This window comes from Pyxicephalus adspersus, chromosome 4 (assembly GCF_032062135.1).
Source record: "Pyxicephalus adspersus chromosome 4, UCB_Pads_2.0, whole genome shotgun sequence".
Taxonomy (NCBI): Eukaryota; Metazoa; Chordata; class Amphibia; order Anura; family Pyxicephalidae; genus Pyxicephalus; species Pyxicephalus adspersus.
The window spans coordinates 58,958,247-58,976,769 of record NC_092861.1 but is presented as its reverse complement, the minus strand read 5'-3'; the positions used below and the strand labels follow the sequence as shown (position 1 = coordinate 58,976,769).

Genomic DNA, 18,523 nt, shown 5'->3' with positions numbered 1-18,523 from the left:
CCAGCGCCAAATCTGCCCGCACGAGAAGCGCTTTGCGAGGGAAGGATTTTTTTTATTTAACCCTTCCGGCGCAAGAAAAGGTGAGTGGAAAATTTCCATTCCAGACCGTCATCTCCCCGGACTACCCCGCCCTCCACACTCCACCCCTTCACTGCTGGCCGCCCCAGAGGCTGCACTACCCAGCCTCGCCACTAGGCGCCCCCTCTTGAGCAGCACACCGGCGCTGTGGTGACCCACATTGGTGAATAACTGAGAGGGAAAAGCACCATTGGCCAAGCAATACGCCAGGCTGCAATTCCCCTCACAAAGGAAAATGGCCATGTGTGAATTCCGCTAATATATTTATCAGTTCTTTTATTTCCTCTAAACATATGGGCGCAATACAACATTCCTACTGGCCACCATTCTACTTCACAGAAAGTGCTATATCCCATGGAAACCAGAATTTAGTTCATAGACTTCCCATATGGATTGGGTTGCTATGAGATACGGCTTCTGCAGCTCAGTGAAATCGCCACTCCGACGTAAAAAGCACTACGCGTGTTGTCCCTTAAATGGTTAAATCCTATACTCGTCCATTCTTAGACACGTCAGGGGTTAATGTTATCATAGTGCTTATTACACGTGGGGTGTCATATCAGACAGAATGGCCATGTTGTGCCGCACAATGACAGCAGATTCATTAAAAAGTGCCCCCACCTTTCCTATAATGATTATTATCGTCAATTCGTAACACACATCCCCCCCCCCCCCCGGGGGTATTAAATTCTGCAAAAAAAATTATAACAACAATCAGCCTCTATATTTGCCCCCGACCCCTTCGCTCTTCCTGAAAAATAAAGTGTGGGTCATTTCTATATAATAAATAAATCAACAAAAACAGACGGCAAGTTTGGCTCTTTTCCAAAACAAGCAGACAGCGCCACAACAAAGATGGCGCCTCGAAAACTTCGAGGACACATTCCATCGAATATCTCCGCAGACGCTGGGTATAACTGCTTCTGCTCACCCATATCGTATCTATTGCTGCTAGAAGAGCAGTAAGCCGCGAAGAAAAGAGAACGAGCGCTTTTCAATTCGTGAAAACGTCGACGAACGATGGTTTAATTTGACGACGTTTGTGCCACACTCAATATGGCGCCACGACTTGACCACAGTTTTGGCGTCGGGAGGATCTGTTCTGTAATTGGTCATTTGTAATGTCGTATTTGGAAATCACACCTCGCGTGTCGCTGATTGGTGAATGTGTTAGAACGAACACAGAATTGACGCTTTGCGGATTTTCATTGGCTGGGTTAAGTGCCTGTCATATGTCATGTCTCCTGCTAAACACACACAAAACCCGGAGTGCGGATAGACGTCAGTGAGTCGATACATTGAAATATGAGTATACATACACTTGTATCTGTTAGTAGCAGACGTATAAAGGCATCATATACAGCGGCAGCGGTAGGAGGACAGGCTTTGCTTGCTTGCTCGGTATGAGACATTATAGGCTGTATTTGTGGCTGAGAACTGACTGGCTGTACACTTTGTTATTGTACACATTTTCCATGGCATCACATGTCTGCCATTCACTGCATTAGGAAACAATGCTAAACCACAGGGAGATTTATCAATATTGTCACAGGCAAGGTAAAGCTTCAGGAGCAGCAAGAGAGAGATGTATCTGACATATTTACTACAAGGTTACAGCAGAAATCCCTCACCAGCTGTAAGGTAACCCTGGCATACAATGAGATCCGACCACTTCACACACAATTACAGTCAGCCATAATTTACAAAAAAAACTCCTTAATACCCAGAGAATTATCCTACTAGCCTTCGTCATCTGTGGAAAATACAATTCCCTCCAATTTCACTACCAGAGGTGGCCATACTGCACGGTTCGGTCACATAATGTTCATAGGGAGAGCTGGACATGGGAAGAAAAAGCAAATTTAGCTTAGCGTTAGTTTATCTGTTCAGAGGAGGCGCCCTGGTTGGTTTACTTAGCAATTAGAAGCTTTTCTCTAGCTCTCAGTACTATAAATTATCACAGTGGGATCTGAGTGCTACACACTTCAGTCAGCACAGGCAAGTGAAAGTAAGGTAAACTCATTCTGTTCCCAGAAATAACTATGATGTGGCAAGACTACTTGAGCAGAGGAGAAACACAAATTTTACGCAGTTTACACCTTGTAGTATGGCATAAGAATGCAATGTAACCTAACACATAGGGAGAGAGGGTAGCAGAGTGTCATACAGTCACAGTTCACATCCAAAGATAATCCATATAGTCAATACTGACAGCTGATTTTTAGCATCCTCGCTGAACTCGTAAATCCATTGCAAGCTGTTTGAGAAGCTTCTCGTCTCTGGATTGGGTCTCCCCAACAGAATCCTAGAGCACCTCACTTCAGGGTCCCTTACCCCCTTAGCTTCTCCTCGCTGAAGCCAAGTCTATAACCACGGAGAACCAGGCTCATGCCCCTAACAGTACAATCTTCGGGTTCGGTCCTGTCAGGCCCTAGCTGCTACAGGGTTGACCCGTTCTGACTCTCTTAGGGCTCCCTTAGATCAGTTTTCCACATATTTAGCTTATGTCAGAACCTGCCTAAAATGTCGCCAAACATGGCCATAGGTCAAAAAAGTCATGCACCAAGACAATGGTTGGCTGGTATCTTGCTAAGGCCCAGCACCTGCCATGTGACAGAAGGTAGCCAATGAACACTCCATAGTGAGAACAGATTCTAGAACTCTCCATAATGCACTAAGATGACCCCTTAAATTGCAAGTAAAATTTCACTTTTTTAAATGTTTGATCAGACATGTCATTACTGCAGAAAGGGATGGTGATAATGTCCCTTCTGCAATAATGTGTATTACCTGCCTGATCTTGCTAGGTTTCTGGCAACAAAGCTGAGATGCACCTTTCCAACGTCAGCTTTGGTTTCCAGGTAATCTCAGAAATCCTGGCTTCCCTTGTGTGTGCTGGGGATAAAGTTTATTATCCCAGCATAGGCAATCAAGAAGAAAAAAAGGAAGATTGTGGTTCCCTGCAATGGGACGCAGATAGGCGAGTCGTGCCCTCACTAGTTGCCCTGAGTATAATCCGGAGTGTGGCTCGAGGTGAATTTTCCATACCAAAAGCAGTACAAAAATTTTGAGGGAGTTTAAAAGTCCTACCTGGTTCCCACATTCCAGCGGCATCCTCCAGTGATGCTCAGCATCTTCTCCCTCTGGCGATGCCCGGCCGGCATATGTGTCCCTGGCGTGTAAATGTTGGGGACGTGAGGCCAGGGGAAGCAGAAGCCGACCGGGCATCTGCCTGCAGGTGTGTGGCTGGAAGGCGGGAAATTTAAAATACTAAGTATTTTTAAATGTACGGCTTTTACATTAAAAAATACTTAGTATCTATACTGTCAGGGAGGTTAAAACTTTAAGGGACCTTACTATACCAAATAGGTGCCACAGGTCTGTTTAGAAATTCTCGGTCACCTACAGTGATAAGACCTTGTTCCCATTGGTGTTTTTTAAACCTCCAAGCAGCCTCGTTGCGTGTTCATAAAACATCCCCTGAGGCATTTGTCACGTCATTGGCCAACGTTCACATAGAACAGAAGTCAGTGACTATGTGTGTCAAAGGCAGCAGTTTGTGAGGCACTTAAAACTGTATTTTGTAATTGTTCATTTCACTTTCAGGAGGACGCCTTGTTAACATTTTCATTATCACTTTCTCTCAATTTTGAGTAACATTTAAGAACAAGTAAAAAACTCTTTACTTAACTTTTAAAACTTTAGCCAGGGTGAAAAAAGCCTGCATCCTTTGCTACCTGGCTCATTGGTTCTGCATACTGCTTTGCATTTATTTGCATTTATTTTTCACAACAGACACTGTGGAGCCTCTATTCCATTGACTGAACTTCTACAGGTATAACTCATTTAACAACTTTTCTGCTTACCGACGGCTCGCACTTACCACCAGATTTCAGACAAATACACTGTGCAAGAACTGTACTGTGTACAGCAGAACAGCATCTCTCCTTTGGTCTTCTGCGCTCCATCATGTGTATTGATAATCAGTGATCCTGACCCTGACACATGCTGCACAGCCCTGCAGACCGGCACATTACTATGCTCCTCTCTTAACAATCAATTCAATTAATGACTGGCTATTGGAGTGCAACCTGGTGGTTATGTGAGGAGTATCTGTATTCTGTTTTCTGCATATTGTGATTGCAGTGATGAGACTTCAGGCAGTTTGGATGAACTGGTAGATCCTTTATGATCTTAAAACTTGTGTTTATATAGTACGCTGTACAACTCTAAGACAAATGTTTTATTTTACTTCAGAAAAATAATGGCACTGAGGCTTTTTTCACATGGTTTTGAGGCTTTTTTTCACAGGGCCTTTCATTTGCATGCATGTACTTTTATCATGTTCTTGTATGTTTTAAATTTACATTTTATTCAAGTGTTTTGTTATGTGGGGATAATAACTAATTACTTCATGATTTATACATTTTTGTTTGTTTGCCACTCTTTTAATTAATGTGTGTTAACACAAATAACAAAAAAAAACTTATGAGCTGCAACTCATAAGTAGGAACTAGCAGTTGGAATTTTTTAAGGCCCTATTTGTAACTCGTGTTCAAGTGTGCTGTTCAACACAAGCCCAATACAATACAAGGCAAAAGTTATTGCTTACAATAGGTGCAATTCACACCAATGCTACATTAAAAGGCAATGCATGGTGCTGCAACACAACACAGAACATTACAGCATGCTCCACAAAAAATGTATCAAAAAATGCATATCAATGTGTTAGAAAAAAGTGATTGTATACATTCGGCTATATACAGCAGAAATGTTGTAATTGCAGCCTTATATAAATTTCCTTGCGGTTAAATTGCAAGTGGTAATGGACCCTGAAAGGTGTATTGTATCCTGTCTTAGAAAGCAGAACTGCATGTAGTTGGTCAACAGCTGGTCTTATGTTACCACAGCTGAACGGAATTCCATCAAAACAATCTAATATCTCAATGTCACTCTTTCTACCACTGATTTCATAGGCATGCACATAAAAACGGGTCCCCATACACATGAGATCATCATCTAAACAAAGTGCTTAAGTGTGTAGGAAGACATCACCATGATGTATACCCCATGGTGTGTTTTCTGTTTTCTAATCTGTTTCTTTTTGATCAGCCATTGACTGGCATAATACCACACTGTTACATAGAGCCTACAAATATATACATATTGCAACACCTTGATTCTTTACTTTGTAAGCCATTCTGTTGTAGATTTGCTGATGTGTTTGGTATTATTGTCCTGTTCCATGATCCAATTTTGATCCACAGATATGGCTGCAAAACAAGCCCAAATCATCACCCTTCCACTACTGTGCCTGACATTTGATATGAGGTGTTTGTGCTGATATTTTGTGTTTGAATTTCTCTAAACATGGCATGTGCATTAAGGCTAAGCATCTCCAGCATCTGTCCAAAATGACATTGTTCCAGAGATGGGTTGTTCAGATGCAACTCTGCAAAGCTAAGCTATGCTGCCATGTCTTTTTAGAGAAAGGAGGCAACCCTTCCAAACAACCCATACTTGTTCATTCTTTCTTTTAAATGTGTTGTCACACACTTAAACATTTGACACGCTACCTGAGTCCTGTAGAGTCTGTGATGTAGGTCTTGAAAAAATATAAACTGTGACATGTTCTGAAATTTGGGCACCCTTTATCTTGTCCAATTATAAGTAGTGTTTTTTGTAGGGTCACAGATCCCTGCAGGACCAGGGCATCTGTGCTCTTGTCTCTGTCATTCACCTTCCACCCCTCCGCAGCCAGCAGCAGCTCTGTTCAGCAACTCTATCCACTGGGGTCATAGACTGGCCTGCATCATGTGACTCCCTGAGAGCTGCCCCTTTACCCCAGAGGACCAGAATTTTCTGCAGAAGCACGCCATCTGCTGGCAGAAATGTGAACACCACTTGAGTTGCCTATGTTCCAGCACTCCCTCTAGTGATAGGTACCATTACCTTCTGGTTACGTTCTGATCCCCATTTGCCACATGACCTCTTGTATTAAAGGAAGTGACTGGCAACAGGAAGTTGCTTAAACAAGGATTTCTCATAGGCTCTGCTTCCAGGTTCCTGGCTGCATTCCCTGATCCTCCTTCTGGTATATTCTTTGGTGTACTGGATTTGGCTCTGTTTGGCAACTCCTGATTGTGCCTGACCTCTCACTGCTTATTTGGCTATCCTTCTGGCTTACACTCCCGTACTACACTTTGTAGTCAGTCAGCAGTCAGCAGTTACCAGCCCCTGCTTGTATGGGTGGTCATAACCTGGGCAGCGCCTCCTAATGTCCATCACCCCTTGCAGAGTGCCCTGGTGAGTCTGAAGTGTCTTAGACTCTGCGCCCCCTACACATCTCTGCCAAGCAGGCTGGTGACACGGAGGGCCCACCATCCTGCCCGTGACACCCTAAGATTCTAATTTGGCCCAAATAGCTATTAGAGGTTGTCAACAAGCACTTAAAACCCAGTTGACGTTTGGTTTAAATCAGCTATATGCGTTCCAGGTGCATCATGACAACAAATGTGCCAAATCCTACAGATTTTCTATACAAATCATCCACAGCCCTAGTAGAAAAGCCTGCATTTCCCCACATTCGCTCATTTCCTTGCTAAGGTCTGACACACCTGCTGCTGGGTCAGAGCCAGAACATTACAAGTAGCATGTTTCTGCAGAGGGATCACTGCTTCCCCACAGAGAGCAAAGGTCCACTGAGGCTAAAGCAGCTGAACATAGAAAATGCTTTTGCTTTGATGCACCTGGAATGTATTCAAATGATTTAAATAAAAGGTTCAATTCTACTTTAAAAAAAACTTTCTGATACTCAGCACTTACTCAGCAATCATGAACTCTTCCAAGTAAGGATCTGAAAATTAAACTTATTGATGCTTTAAATGCTGAGAAAGTCTATACAAATATTGCAAAATTCCATCCACCACTGTCCGTATTATAATCAAGTAATAGCAGTTGAAGAGAACTGCGGAAGTATAGACATGATCTGGAAGACAAAAGTTTAAAACAAACTGCACAACTGCTGGTCAGAAAGAAAAACTCCCCATGCAAAGGACCCGCGGGAAGGTTTGGTACTACACTGTTCCATACTGCAGCAATATTTGCACAAACATAATCTGCATGTAAGAGATATCAGGAAGAAGCCTTATGTGCAACATTCTCACAAATATCTACATCTAAATAATGTGAAACAGCATCTAGACAACAAGCCTGAGGCCTTTTGGGTGTTACTGAATAATGACTCACTTTTGCACATGCCACAATTACTATTTTTTTAATTCCACAGGATAATAATTCGTATTTTTTTAAATCATAAAACACAGGGGTACATTTACTTAGGACATAAAGCATATTTACATTGTAAAGAGAATTTTCACCAAGCGTTGGGAATAAGGTGCAGCTACAGGATCATATGCAAACTGATATACAGAGAAAACAGGGATTTTTGCTCAAACATGTTTGGATGATTGAAGCCAGCACAACTTTACCTTATTCACTAAGCTAGGTGGCAATTTACAAATAGAACATGTTCTGCTGCAACCCCACTGTGTCCTGCAGTATTTGTTTACTACTTTTTTCTTACAAAATCAACTAAATATGTAATTTTGCTGGTAGTTCCCAATTTGTAACATCCTAATTGCCATACCTGTGTCGACTGTTATTTTTTCAACAAACCTAAGTTCCCATCAAATACACTTGAATAGGTGAAGTCTCTAAAGTAAAAATTTACATTCAAATAGATTATCTAGAACAAAGATAACTGCACCCATGTTATGTTTTATAGCATACATTATCCTAATTTAAAAAAGACTGTAATAATATGCTTTAATTCAAAGTTCAACCAAAGAATGTTAACCTTTTAGATTTCTTGTAATGCACAATGAAATTGGTGGGCAGCAGAACTAGAGAACTCTTTGTAGTTTAAAGACAAAGAGCTTTGCTATGCCTTGTCCATATGCAGAAATGCAGGTAATGTGCTTGATTTATTTATAAAGCTTTGCATTTCACTAAATGCTCAACAGTTGAGTACCCTGCAGGGTGCAGGCACTGAGGCCTTATGTACATAAGTATTTCTGGAAATCCTCGTGTGTAAAATGGTTGTATCATTCTCATAACCATATGGCCTATTGTTTTAAGAATTTATTAGGATGTATTTTTGAAATTACCTCCAAAGTTCTGAAATCAAAACCACAAAGGGAAAGACATCTGTTCCTAACACCTACCAGGGCTTCAGCTTTAAAGAAAAACTTGTACACAGAAAAATAAGGTTTTATCCATAACTACCAAATTGTTATATTACAGTGCAAACAGCAAATTAGCAAACATGATAATGTTTACCATAAATAACCTTTATATGTTTCCTTTATAATATTTGTACTTTTCACTGTCATTGAAATAAATTGTTGTGAATTAAGTTGCTGTTCATTAAACAAACATATGGACTGTCAGTTTATGTACATAGCTTTAAAGTAAACCTGTACCTATGTAAAACATTTAGGACCGCAGCTGTAAAGATGACCTTAGTTATCCATAAATGAGCCATGTACTTGCCAGCTTTATCATTTTGGTAGCTTTCTATCATGCTTTAGTTGTAAAACAGATCATTTGAACGGTCCAATCATTTTGCCACCCACTGTTTCAATCATTCCCTGTTTTTTAGCAGCCAAGGACTCAATATATTGTAGTGGAATCCAGAAACATTTTTCATTTGCCTAGACTTATTTATGATTTTTTGGTCCTCATCCGTGCAAAGTAGGCATGGCAATGAAGTAGGACTTGAAAAGTAAGCTAGTAAAGATTACCATAAACTGGCTTACAATTCTTTTTTTAATATAATAACTTAAGTTGTCACATTTTACTTGTATATCCCATCTACTTACAGATGTAAAACACCTGTACAAAGTAAAATGGACTTCAGTCCTTATTTTCCAGATACAACTAAGGAATAATCAGGTTTACTGAGCAGAAGAAACGGTCAGAAAATACTGCAAAGATGAGTGAGAAAATAACGTTTTAAGGTGGGGGCAGATGTTGAAAAACAATTTACTCCTGCTGGCTTGAATATGTACAAAATGATATTGATGCAGAATGAGCATATACAATTCATATCCCACCTTTGGTCACCATTGAAATTGGCATTAGGCTTGGTAGTTAGTCATGTAGAAATATACTACTGGAGAGAGAAGTCAAATTGGCAGAGAAAAGTTGCCACCAGGGAAATGATAGGGACGTGGTAGCTTCTGTTCAAGTCCAAATCTGTAGGTAAGAACTGAAATTGTTATTTTAAAGATTAACAACACAAATATGGCCAGTCTTTCACATCAGCATGTGGACACTAGGACCAGCACAAACTTTCAAATCTCACATAGACTACCAATAAATATAATGCAGGACAGTAACACAGACAACATTATTCTGGGTGTCCACTTTAGGAAATGTGGTAACTTGCATATTAGCAGCTTCAAAAACAAGCCCCCAGCTTCAAAATCAAAAATAGCATTAATATATTGTATTTAGAGGTCCAAAGGGCTTTGCAATTAGAAACCATATTCTTGTTTTAAAATATTTTAAAAACTTTTTAAAAAAAGTAAAAAAAAAAAACTAATGGACATAAATATTCACTGCCAATTGCACATTGTTTTCTGTACTTTTAGATATTATTGGCTAACTGTTGTTGCAAGAAAATATGCTCTCTTTATTGGGTACACTTTCCTAGTACCAGGTTTTGCTCCTTATTTGGCTTCATGGAATAGATTTACCAAGGTGCTGGAAAAAATTATTTTGCTCCGAATTCGGTCTCGCTGCCTCCCCTGATTACTCTTGCAGCCCTTTACTAGTAGTATGTGTTCTTGGATAGAGTTTCTCTATCCAAGAACACAGGAGTCCTTTGTTCCTGGATAGAGAAATTCTATCCAGAAACACATACTACAGGGCGGCAGCGGCAACAGGAATCAGGGGAGCAGAGCAGCTCTGCTCCCTTGATTGCTGTTGCAGCCCTGTACTATGTGTTCCTGGATAGAGTTTCTCCATCCAGGAACACAGTGTGAGTCTCACGGCTGGCTGCTCATGAATAAATGCAGCGTGGGAAAAATCCTCTGATTTTTCCAACCGCCACGTTCATTCATAAACGTAAGCCGCATGACTTACTCTGAGAGGAGAAGTATCGCTGCTGCATTTATGAATGGAGCCGTGAGAACTCTCCTATAGCGATTTTTGATGGTTTTGAGAAATTTCGCGGGCCCATTGGAACTTCAAGAAAGTTTTTTGCCAGAATGCCAGAGGCATTCTCGCTTATCCCTACTGATGACTATGGAGAGCCCATTTCAGTACAGTTAACTTAATATTGTGTTCAAGAAACCAGCTTGAGATTATCTGAGCTGTGTGACATGGTACAATATTCTGCCGGAAGTAGCAATCAGAATATCAATGCATTGTGACCATAAAAGGATAGACATGGTCAGCAACAATATTAAAGTAGGCTGTGGCATTTAAACTATACTCAGTTGGTACTTAGCGGCATAAAATGATCAAAGAAAATATCTCCCGCACCATTCCACCAATGCTCTGAACTGTTGATACAACGCAGGACAAATTCATGCTTTTATGTTGATGGCAAAATTTGACCCTACTATTCAAGTGTCTTAGCAAAAAATTAAGTCTTATCAGTCAAGGAACAGGTCCCTAGGTGCCTGTTCTTAGCTGATGTAAGTGGCATCCAGTGTGGTTTCCTGATGCTGTAGCCCATCTGCTTCAAAATTCAATGTATTGTGCATTCATAGATGCTCTTGTGCATACCTAGAATGTTTTGAGTGTTTAGTTGAGTTACTGTTGTTTCTATCACCATGAACCATACTGTCTGTTTTGCTCTTCCCTGAGAGCTGCCACTCACTACATTTGTTTCTTTTTTTGGACTTGCGTGAAAAATCCCAGCAGATCATCAGTTTCTGAAATACTCAGACCAGCCCACATGGCGCTCTTGACAATTTTTACATACCTAAATGTTTGGCGTTACTGCCATGTGATTGGCTGATTGCATATTTGCATTGACAAGCATTTAAAAAGGTGAACCTAATAAAGTGGCTGATGGGTGTATATAACTGTGCTGGAATAAAAAAAGTCTATATTACAGGGGTCTGCACAGTGCACAAATATGCATGTTTGATCCTACAAGAATGCATATCTATGCACTGATTGTTAGAAAAAACATTTTAGGCTGTTTGTTTTCACATATTGAACTGTTGATTGACAGTGAAAACTAAAAAAAACATTTGGTAAAATACAATGTAGTTAATCCATAGGAATACCTGTTTTCTTCTGTCCTTCTTCCTCTGGTTTTGGGTGTAAAACTCAGCATAAGACCCTGTAATCCATTTTTTTCAGCTTGTTCTAACTACATATCATAGGATAACCTCTAAAATGTTGCTATCTAGTTGCTATTGTTTTTTCCCAAAATATTAGGTTAAGCCTAGCATCAACCTAATTTCTCCAACACTGATGTACTCATCTGTTTTCATAATTATAAATAAATCTCTTATGGTTTTATTGTGTGTTTATTTTTCTTCCCCTAATAATCAGATTCCCACCAAGCAGCCTGTTCAGTATCTGTACAGCCATCAATTCTAAACTGTTACCCAAAATTATCACTAATTATCAATTTGAGCAAAGGACTTTCAAATACACACTAACTGTTAAAAATACCAATAATGATAAGAATAAAAAAAATCTAAATCTAAAGTAGACTCCAGCTATAGAACATATTTTTGTGAACCACTAAGAAAGTATATCCAAATAAAGGGACTGCCCTTGAGTTATATACAAGGCTTAAACAAATTTTTGTGAGACAGTTATAGATTTAAAACACCTGATTGATAACTTAACACTTAACAGTATGACCTACAACACCGAATAGTGCAGCCTAATATAAAATTTCTCTTAATATAAAACATCCAAAAATTAAATAAATCCCAGTCTTCTTATTATTTTTACAGAACTTGCAAATCTATACGATCATTTTTTAAATAATTAAAATGTAAAAAAAAACTTACTGAATTGGTTGTTATTCTATTTCATCCCCTATACTGACCAGGTCCAGTTAGACCCCATTATTTTTGTAGATATTTTAAAACTACACAACCTAACAAAAATGTGGTTTCTTTAGACAGGTTATATCACAAGCAAGCTAACGCTATTGTTATCATGGGGTTTTAAGTTTAGTATTAACAAGAGAGAAGACCAGACTACATTTTTCATTCTAATTTTGTTTACTTTTATTTTTATTGTATTTAATGTTTTAGCAGGTAAACTTACACATCTGTATAATTTATATAAAGCAACCGGAGCTGCAGCAGTTGCATTGGCAGTGTAAGAGGAAATATTTACAGTCAAAATGTATGCAACCAATGGATATTTCTTGTGCTGTCTTTTCTGGCTTACATCTGCTAGGGTCCTGAAAATGTACTAACTCTCTTCCACTCTGACCTTAAATAGCTGGATTGGGTATTTCCTACTGGTTATCACCTTTATTGTCATTTACTTTCCATTTCAGCACATGAAATCTCAGAAATATACGTGTAAGTAAAACTATAGAACAATTACAGCATTTTTCTTTGCTCTTCTTTAGTGAAAGTTCAATATAACAATCTAGCCAACAGAAAATTCAAGACCTAACTTAAAAGGCATAGGACATTTTTTATAAGTTAAAATAAAAAGAAGTCTGTCCAAGTAATAGGCATTATTATGTGTTGGTAAAAGTAAAAGAACATAAACATCAGTCTTAGTTTTCTTTTGTAAAGTAAAGATGAAAGGTACTCACATTCACAAGTTGTATTTTTATCAGCTAAGTAAATGCACCACGTCTATTTTATTGTGTTATTTGTTCAAGTATATCACCTGTGTATAGGCATACAGAATACCAGATCTAATGTTTGCCTGTTAAAATATATTGAAGTTGTCAACCATTTTCATTTTACCAATTGATTTACTTTTCATATGACTGTAGGAAATATACCCGGTGGCACTGGTACTGTTGTGTCCACTGAGGACATCCTGTCTGAATTTCTCCACTTTAATTAAAATTGTGATGCCTCTAAGTCTCTGCCAGATACTATTTACCCCTTGCCTTCTACTAGGCTCCTCGGATTGGGGCCTGCTGGAAGAAGTATATAGACAATTTTAACCTTTCAAGTATACTTCTGCAATTCTTGCTCCAAAAATCATTCGAGCTAGGCCCCTTTTGGTATCAATGAAGTATAGCTGGTATACTGAAACCAGGCAAGGATCCATCTAAACGTAAATCGTAGTGGCCCATATGGGTTATAACTACTAATTTTAAAATACATGATAAATCTGTACCCCCCTGCCACTCTGTTGTCATTTCTAAACTAGTATTGTGATGAATAGCACTTCATCACCTGCAGCTCAACAGCAACTAATATTGGACAGATATCTTAACATACAATTGTCACCGAAAACATGAAAAAAAAGGAACTCCCCTCAAACCCACCAAGGCCTTTGACAGTGCTCACTGAAGTTATATTTGGGAGATGAAACATACTCAGTTTTTTTTTTACATAAATTCTATCAAATGTATACAAATAACATATTCCTGCCCAAGGGACAAAGTGGTCATTAACTGCTTCCTCTAACACCCCTTTTCACCTAAATTATACAAGGGATGTCTGCCCTAGCAGTTGTTTCTTGCACTAGCTATTGCTGTCATGGTTGTAACTATTAGGTGCAACCCAAATATCAAAACGTTTGTTATACATGATAGGAAGGATTAACAAGGGTTACCTCAAATGCCTTAGAACATGTTTTGAGTAATAAAAGCACCTTTTGCACCAAGTTTTGAGGCCTGACAAAAAATGTGATAAGTCTACTCTGGTACAGCTTGATCTCATTCAACACCCAGTATCTAACTGATTGCAACAGATCAAAATTGTAGATCCCTTTTATTATCCATGCGTAATGAGCAAATACTAAGCTTATGTTAAACTTACATTAGCCAGGAAATGAGAATGGCTACAATTTGCTGCTGCTTTTAATTGTGCCACACAGTGTGAAATGAAATCAGTGTAAGTAGTTTCAGTACATAGGAGAAGCCTCTAGACTGAAGGTAAGGCAGGACTAAAGGTAAGGCTTTTAGCTTTAATCGAGCTTTAAGGTCAGCTTTAATGACTCTAAAACCCCTTAAACACACACAATCTGGGTCAAATCAAATGAACTCCCATCTAGAAACAAAAGGGGTTAACTGCACCTCCTGCAATTTCCTTACCAACCACATTCCTGTTAAATTATCTTTGAAACAACTCCAAGTAAGTGTCCTTTACACCTGTTTTCCATATACTTCCTATGTATTTATTTATTACACCTAATACTATGAATTCATGGATGTTCAATATCTATTATTTGTGATTTTTTATATCTAACTATGTAATATTTGTACTATTAGTTTACTAGTTCACTCATCTCGAGTTCCCCCGAGGAAGCCAATAAGGCGAAACGAGTCGGGATACAGAAATTTAAGAATCGCAACAGCGTTGTTTCAGGCAAACCACTTTTCGTTTGTATAAACTTCTATATGCTAGGAGTGTGTGTATAGCTTAATATGCAAAACAAACCTCACTCAGGTTCGATTAGGTTGAGATAACTTTAACTTTGATTGTTATCTACCTATTGTATCATTGGTGATACCAAGATGTAAAGGTTATCTTTTCTAAATACAAATAGCCAAGAAAACCCTTCTGTCTGAATGTCTTGTCCTTTATTATATATTTTCCAAAGGTTGGCCATAAACTCAACACCTCACCTTCTCCCGATGAAATAAATATGCAATAATAAGGATATTAGAGGAATGGGACATTTATGTATTTAGAAGGAAAAGATAAAAAAAAATACGACTGAAATAGTAGAACATAAATAATAATGGTTTTTTTTGGGCTGTGCCCCGTTGTTGGGATCAGTGCGAGGAATAGTGCACAATGGTTGGTTAAATGCAATCTAAGGGCAAAAATGTACCGGGGATAGCAGCTTGGGAACCACTGTTTTATAAAGAACACTGTGCCAGGCTCACAAGCCCCTTTCCTCACAATTGTTAAGAGTGCAATAATCCAACATTTTTAGTATTAGCAATGGGTTTATTCATTATCTGGATTACTAAACAGTATTCTGGGACAGCTGTAGTGGTTCTAGATTTTCATCTAAAGTGATCACAAATATTCAGGTAATGAAAATCTAGCATCTGCGCAGAGCTTTAGTCATCAATGACTAGGAGTAGGCAGCAAAACCACTAGAAGAATCTACTACAACCGTACATCAATGTCACACTTAGGATTTTCTCATTCATAGTGAAAATAGGCAATGTGTTTTGCCCCTCTCATGACAAGACAGGTTTACTATTAAATACAGAATTACCGTAGCAAAACAAAGCTTAAGATGCCATTACTTCCGGCATAAATTCAAATATCAGAACCATGTAAAAGTATTTAATAATAACCCAGTAGCCAACTGTTAATCCATATCTAGCACACTGTGTTTTATGTACTTTCTTGCTATCTTTCTATATGTCTTCCCTTACATTCCTAGCCAGCCACACAGTGCACCCATTCCAATAACTCACATTGGCTAATTTCAGAGTGTACTTAGAGCTAAATATTTTTTAGCACTGCAGTTCTGGTCAGAGCTTTCATTACAACTCAGTGTTTCTCACTCATTAATATCCTTGGTGTCACAGTATCAGTTGTGCATATGAAATTTTCTATTACTGCAGCTGTCATTAACTATTGTCACTTTTTCATTCAGAGGCATATGCATCAAGTATGGTGATGGTAACTGGACCTAGTCTTTTCACTTTTCACTGCTGGAGGCTAAAGGTTGTTCACTTGATCATTGCCACACACGCAGAAGTAGACATTGCAGTTTTAGGAACTGCTAATCTGTGATTGTCATCTGAATAATAGGTAGTGATTGTTTCTGGGTTGAGTTCTGGATGCAGGATGCTCTGCTATTGCCGAGAAGCCGGTTTCGTCTTATGGGGAGGATAGGGGGTAGGATATGTGGGAGGCACCCCACTGTGAAGAATACACTTGTCCAACAATAGCAGTTATTATCAGCGGGTCTTTTACTGTTCTGCCCAGGCAGATCACTAAACTGTACATGGGACAGCTGTATTTACTGACACTAAATCTAAATAAAAAATGATCATGAATGATTATATTGGGCAACAAAACTGTGGCATCTGTACAAAGATTTAGTTATTAGGGATCCAAAAGCTAAACTAAAAGTAGATTGGGTAAAAGTAGGAGCAGTTCCAGAAAAGTTTTATGCTTTAAAAAAAGAACTTTAAGACCGAATACAATATTTTTTCCTTTTTATAAAATAATCCTGAAATTTGCCTAAAGGTTCAAACATCTATTTCGGGTGATATAGTTACAGAACAATGTTTTGCTTTTGTTGCACCAGATGGTTCTGCAAGCTTTCTAGCTTTCTAAGCTATGGTAGACTTTGTTCCAGGTATTATACAATCAATAGCTCTCCCAGACACAGGAAGAAATATCCATTACTGGCATTTGAATGATGAAAGACACTGTTTGCATCTAAGTTCAGCAGGTAGTGAAACTAATTCCTATGCAAGTTTGTTTTAATAATATTGGACCTAGGTGGTTGCATTGTTATCTGTGTGCCTGGATTTGGGCTTTAAAATCTAATTGTTACCCATCAACTTGTGGTTTTTTAACCATTTTACAAACATTTACATTTGACACATTTTTGTTTGAACTTGTAGTTCTGCATCACTTTGAGAAGTGCTGACCTTATCCAGTATTATTCCCTGTCCAATAAGTAGATAGATGTTTTCATGATATAGTTTGTTATTCAGCCTGATTACAAATTGGTGTAACACCCCTTCTGCAACAATTAAATACACATGTACCACATACCTAAATAGAACAAATTGCAAGGAGGATAGTCTAATTCTCTAGAGTATAAAGAACCCCCAAGAGAAAATAGGCCAGTAAATTGGGATATTTAAGGTAACAAAATCCCACTTTACTGGCCTATTTTCTCTCGGAGGTCCTTTATACTCCAAACAGGGAATTAGCACATCCTTCTTGCAATTTGTTAATCAGCCTGTCCATATACTTTGATATGAATAAAGAAATAAGTAACACATTTCATTCAGATGCTTCAAAATATTCTGCTTACTTACCATTGCAAGAGCTAACATTCTCCTTATCAAATTAAGACCAAGTCACATTTGCGTGGTGCAGCACTGTGGACAATACCATATTACAGGTTAATCTTGTGTAACTTTGTGCATCTTGACACACGTGATGGTAAAAAAAAAAAAAGTGTACAAACTTGTGTGAACCAAATGCTAGGCCATTCAAATATAGTTTACAATGCACAGGACTGCATCCATATTATATTATTATTAATATTACACATAGGTATGAACCCAGCCTAACTTATGGCTATTACTAAAGATTCCTGCATGGTAGTTCTCAAATCCAGTTGCTCTGTGATGCACAGGCCTAATAAAGTAACTAAAAAACTCTTTTGCCATCCCAGACTTAATCTGAGTGTCTCACATGCTCTCCTATTCAGACAATGGAAGGGTAAAACAACAGAATCAGTGCTGTCAATCTAGAATGCAGTGGGTAGAACAAGTTGGGGCCATCTACAGACTAGTTGGCCATCTACAAACTCGACATGAATGAGCAATGACGATACTGATAATGATTGATTTACACTGCAATATGTTTTCATCCCACTGTAGCGCAAAAAACAAAGCCTACATGAGAGTGGTAGTCCTGAACTGAATTCAGGAACAGGGCAGCATTGTTTCCCCACAGTCACAGGAAGTTCAATTAGACAAATTTCACTTGCATGATCAACAGGTAGTGGGTACTAAAAGTTTACCTGTTTTGGTCTCAAGTACAGTTGACTTACAGGTCTAATTTGACTACCTGTAGTAGCCTACTAAGTGGAGTTTGCTGAATAAATAAAAAGAAAAAACTTTATACAGGTTGTTGGTGTGGGTTGGTACTTTGGTTTTTTTTGCTAAGTCTGCTTAGCCAGTCTAACTGCTTTTATCAGCATTGTTATGAAATGACGGGAGTGGTTTTATCCAGAAAAATAGGAGCAGGCTGAGCCATCGTATTGCAATGTTGTATAATTAATCTCTATGCTCAGAAACTATTTTTTATGTGTACAGAACACTGGGAGGACCATCTTCATCTCCTCACCTAGAGCAACTGACAAATACCTTGTAATGGCATATTTGACTGCAACATATTGACTTTTCCTATGTGCTGTGCCTTCCTATCTTGAACAGGGGCTGTAGTTTTTGTCAACATTAAAGTATATGTAAACTCTGGTATAGTTTCAAATGTCATTTTCGATATTTTAAGTCTACAGCTTTTATTAGGATAATACTTGGTGATTC

At 38.6% G+C, this 18,523-nt stretch overlaps 1 long non-coding RNA gene across 1 annotated transcript; it reads left to right on the top strand.

The window, feature by feature from the left end:
* Positions 1–1,341: 1,341 nt before the first annotated feature.
* LOC140328594 (uncharacterized) lies at positions 1,342–4,897 on the top strand. The gene is made up of 2 exons (XR_011920312.1): positions 1,342–1,479; positions 3,874–4,897. It is a non-coding gene; the product is annotated as an uncharacterized lncRNA (long non-coding RNA).
* Positions 4,898–18,523: the final 13,626 nt, after the last annotated feature.